At 45.9% G+C, this 4,948-nt stretch overlaps 1 pseudogene; it reads right to left on the bottom strand.

Annotated features, from left to right (window-relative positions):
- Nucleotides 1-1,171: 1,171 nt before the first annotated feature.
- LOC150039527 (putative PWWP domain-containing DNA repair factor 4 pseudogene) lies at nucleotides 1,172-4,040 on the bottom strand (annotated as a pseudogene).
- Nucleotides 4,041-4,948: the final 908 nt, after the last annotated feature.

The following is a 4,948-nucleotide window of genomic DNA, read 5'->3' as shown; positions in this document are numbered from 1 at the left end:
TCAGGGCCTGAGCACTGTCCTTGGACTTTCTCAAGGCTAGAGCTCTACCACTTGAGCCTCAGCACCACTTCTGGCTTTTTTTCTATGTATGTGGTACCAAGGAATCGAACCCCGGGTCTTCATGCATGTTAGGCAAGCACTTTAACCACTAGGCCAAACTCCCGGCCCCAAGAAGTATATTCTTAAAGAGTGAAGCAGAATGTGAGGCCTGGAGAAACAGTTTTCAAATAAATTAGGCAAAGGAAAAACCGGGTGGGGCGGGGGAAGAAAGCTCAAGTACAGCCAGGGAGCTAGGCCTCATGGTAGAGTGCTTTCCTAGCTTGCAGGAATTCTGGGATTCTGTGTATTTGTATTTCCATACCAAATACACAGTAAATGCCAGCAGTGACACTGTGGCTCAAGTGGAAGAGGACTAGTCTTGTGAAAGCCGAAGGACAGTGCTCAGTCCCTGATTTTAAGCCTCAGAACTGGCAAAAAAAATAGTCTCAGGGAGGGCCTAGGATTGTAGCCAAGTTTGAGAGTGATCGCCTAGATTGTATGAAGCCCTGGGCAGAGAGAGAGAGAGAGAGAGAGAGAGAGAGAGAGAGAGAGAGAGAGAGAGAGAGAGAGAGAGAGAGAGGGAGAGAGAGAGAGAGAGAGAGGGCGCTCAAGGACAAGATATCATTTAAACAATAGTATTGAGCTAGAAATACAAGAAGGCAGAAATGGTTATTTATTATTAAGAAGTTACGCTTATGACAGGTGAAAAATGCATTCCAATCTGAGCTTCTTATCCAGAGAGGTGAAAGAAAGAAACCACGACATCTCCTATATAAGTCCATCTCTTTCTACTGCTTTTGCTTACTCTCTTTTTCCTTCCTAATGTTGTTTCCTTGGTTCATTCTTGAGCCTTCTTCTCTTTGACCTTTCTTGTAGATATTTATATACCCTTGCTAGGAACAAGTCGCTTTAAAGTGAAGTTGTTATTAGACTATCATAAGCAAAGTCGCTCTCGTGCCATCATATAACTCGTTGTTTGCACATGGAGTAGAGACCAGGTCAGGAAACAGACTCAGCCCCACATGGAGAGGGAGGGAGGCCATGGCTTCAGTGTGTATGTGAAACTACATCCAGTGGTAGAGCTGGTTCACAAAGGAGCCAACACTATCTTACTGACGGGCCCTGTTCCCAACTTGTTCCAGGGTCCCAAGGAAACCTGAGTTCGCATAGGTTCAACAGTGGGTACTTGAAGATGGACTTGGATGTTACGAAAGAAAATCTCTGTCACAACACTCTGGGCTGCTTTCCCCAAATAGAAAGAGGAATTACATTGAGAGGTCCAACCATGTGAATCCACATGTCTCTCTGAAAGAATAACAGGTCCAATGGATTTTTCTGCAAAACTATCCATGACGTGTCACTAGCACTTCTTAGCCACCGAAAATAAAGCAGTCGCAAACTTTGGGCCACATAGGTCTGAAAAGATTGAGCAAAAGAATTGTCAGTGAATAAGCATGGAACCCACAAAACAAAGCCAGAGGTGGCAACAAAAGGAAGAGTCCATGTTCCCAAAGGTTCAAATGTAAAGAACTTATGTATATGCCAGGGAGGGGAATAAATCATCTCAAACAGATGTGGCAGCTGAACACAGAAAGGAAGGGCACCTCTCCTAAGTTGTAAATGAAGTAGAACTAAAGGACCACTTTAAGAATTCTGTTCTCCTCTTCCTTTCCTTTAAGACGTGCTTGTCAAACTCTGCCTTCTCTCTGTAGTGCACTGGTGGGCCTTGCAGGTACTTCTTTTCTGCTTCCTGGTAGCTGAGCTCATCCACCTCAGCAATCGAATAAATCATTGCTTCTGGCAGAAGCACTTCCATAACGAAACTTTCTTTGTCACCTCTTAAGAGATGGAACGTGGTCTTGTCTGTTTGCTCATATAATTGCTGTAAGTGTTTGGCTACTTCATAAGACTGATCATCATCCTCCAGATAGGTTTCAATGCACAGTAAGGACTTGTGTGGTTTCAAATAGGATGTCAACCATGTGGACTCTTTTTTAGCCTGTATGATGTCTTGGAGGTGTTGGTCAGCCCCCCTTTTCCTCACGATGAAGTCCACCAGCTTCCGGTTATCTCTGTCCCGAGCAGCCTTCATGCGGTCAGGGAGAAGTTTCTTTCCAGGCTTCTTCCTGCCCGGGGCAGTTTCCTCATCAGAATCTTCCAAGTCAGCATAATTTACTTTTGGGAAATCGAGGTGCAGATCAGTTTCTGCGAGGGCCTTGCGAGCTGGGTAGCTGGCATTGGTGGCAAAATAATCCAGAAAAGAGCCCATGAAAGATCTCCGAGTCACCTCTTCTTGGTAGTGAGAAATGAGTGAGGAGCACCAGCTCATACCATGGCTGTGAGCTTTGCTGGCTCTCTTCACAAGTTTGTCTTTCTCCTCACAGTCCAGGTGCTTTAGTCTGCAAAAATGGACTGGAATGCCACTTCGTTCAGGGCGCAAGTTGGCCTCTATCAAAAGCACCCTGGCTATGTTTTTGGTTTGGTTGACTCTCTTGACCACGGCTGGCCAAAATGGATGACCATGGAGTTTAAACCATACTAACTTGCCTCTTTCAATAAGATGGGGCTTCTCACCAGCCTGGTTAGGGGCTCGTCCTTGTCTCCTATTACCTGCTCTCTTCCTGATAGCAACGGCCCTCATCCCTGTTGAGGTTTTAGGAGCTTTATATTCCTTTTGTCCTCGCTTCAAACCTGCTTCCAGGTGCTTCCCATTTTGCTTGACAACAAGGAGAGAATGAGGTAGCTTGGGATCTGGGGATGCAGAGCCCGCCCCTGCCCCTTTCAAGCCTGCACTTGAGGCACTGCCGCCAGAATCTTTTAGGCTCTCTGGCAAGGTAATGATCCTATGGGGTTCAGAAGCTGTGATCTCATGGCTAGTGTCCTTTACCTTCTGCCTCAATGTTCTGGGTCTGGTGAGCATGACATCTGGTCTCATAAATAGATCTGGGAATTCAGCTTTAGCATATTTATCTTTCCAGAACACAGGGTGAGTAGAAGATACAGTTATTAAGGCTCTTGACTTTTTCTCCTCCACCTTTTGACTAACAGCTCCCACAGCTGTGGGTAGTTTGGGACCCACATTGGCACTTTCTGATGCCTTTGTTTCTATTTCATCTGAAGAAGGAGCAATGGCTTTGTGTACCTTGGATTCCTTGTCAATCAGGGCTTGCTCACTACCTAAATGATGCACCTTGAGGGATTGCAAGTATCTTTGCTTCCTAAGCTTTGACAGATAGTACTGTTTGCATTTCTGATGCTTCCTGCTAGAGCAAGGGCAAGGGCAAGGGCCAGAGTGTAAAGTGGCTCCCTTTATTTCTACCCTTGTAGACACTACAGTGGTCTCTTGATCAGCTGGCCGTCTGCACTGTAGACTCTCCAGTGGAGAGTCTACAGTGCAGACGGCAGCTGATCAAGAGACCACTGTAGTGTCTACAAGGGTAGAAATAAAGGGAGCACTTTACACTCTGGCCCTTGCCCTTGCCCCTTGCTCTAGCAGGAAGCATCAGAAATGCAAACAGTACTATCTGTCAAAGCTTAGGAAGCAAAGATACTTGCAATCCCTCAAGGTGCATCATTTAGGTAGTGAGCAAGCCCTGATTGACAAGGAATCCAAGGTACACAAAGCCATTGCTCCTTCTTCAGATGAAATAGAAAACAAAGGCATCAGAAAAGTGCCAATGTGGGTCCCAAACTACCCACAGCTGTGGGAGCTGTTAGTCAAAAGGTGGAGGAGAAAAAGTCAAGAGCCTTAATAACTGTATCTTCTACTCACCCTGTGTTCTGGAAAGATAAATATGCTAAAGCTGAATTCCCAGATCTATTTATGAGACCAGATGTCATGCTCACCAGACCCAGAACATTGAGGCAGAAGGTAAAGGACACTAGCCATGAGATCACAGCTTCTGAACCCCATAGGATCATTACCTTGCCAGAGAGCCTAAAAGATTCTGGCGGCAGTGCCTCAAGTGCAGGCTTGAAAGGGGCAGGGGCGGGCTCTGCATCCCCAGATCCCAAGCTACCTCATTCTCTCCTTGTTGTCAAGCAAAATGGAAGCAAGTACAGAAGGCATGTGGAGAAATCTCTAAGATTGCAGAACTCTCTAAGATTGCAGAACCAAAGTTTTCTCAAAGCTTTTTAGAATATTGCATGGATTGTCCTATGGATGGGAAGTAGATGGCCTGACAAGATCTATTTCTCTTATTTCACACTCAGTGCCTTTAGTGATCCTTTGTTTTCCTCCTAGAAGAATGTCTGCTTCCCGTTTTAATTCCTTCTTTCGTTCCTCCTTCTTACGTTTCTTCCTTCCTCAATTCCTCCCTCCCTTTCTCCCTCTCTCCCTCCCTCTCTCTCTCCTCCCTCCCTCCCTCCCTCCCTCCCTCCCTCCCTCCCTCCCTCCTCTCTCTCTCTCTCTCTCTCTCTCTCTCTCTCTCTCTCTCTCTCTCTCTCTCTCTCTCTCTCTGTCTTTCCCAGATGGCTATTCTTTCTCTACCCACCACAGTATGCCTGATCTGTCTGTTGCACACACATAGTGGGTCTTATTGTCATGTCAATTTCAGAGACTGATGCAGGGTATCCATTATTTCTTGAAGGTAATCCTTGTGTTTTTGACAGTCATTGCCACTAGAGATGGCTGCAAGCCCTGGCACATGGCTATGTCCTGTACCCCCGAATTATGATGGAAATCTGCTGTTTTTCAATATCAAGTCTAGGCTTCTTGTTAAAAAAAAAAAGTATCCCTGCTCTGAGTAGCACTGAGCACTGTGCCCCAAAGTATCAGCATGGTGTTGTTGCAGATGGGTGCTCATTAAATAAGAAAGGCTTACCCTAGTCACATGGAGGACAACAGGTTCAGTTTCGAGTTGACTCTCTGGACTCTCACTCTCTCTCCACCTGTACTCATCCTTTTTCT

The sequence above is a fragment of the Megascapheus bottae genome, unplaced genomic scaffold, assembly GCF_031878675.1.
Source record: "Megascapheus bottae isolate mThoBot1 unplaced genomic scaffold, mThoBot2.hap1 HAP1_SCAFFOLD_142, whole genome shotgun sequence".
Lineage (NCBI taxonomy): Eukaryota > Metazoa > Chordata > Mammalia > Rodentia > Geomyidae > Megascapheus > Megascapheus bottae.
This window is presented reverse-complemented; position numbering and strand designations above follow the sequence as displayed.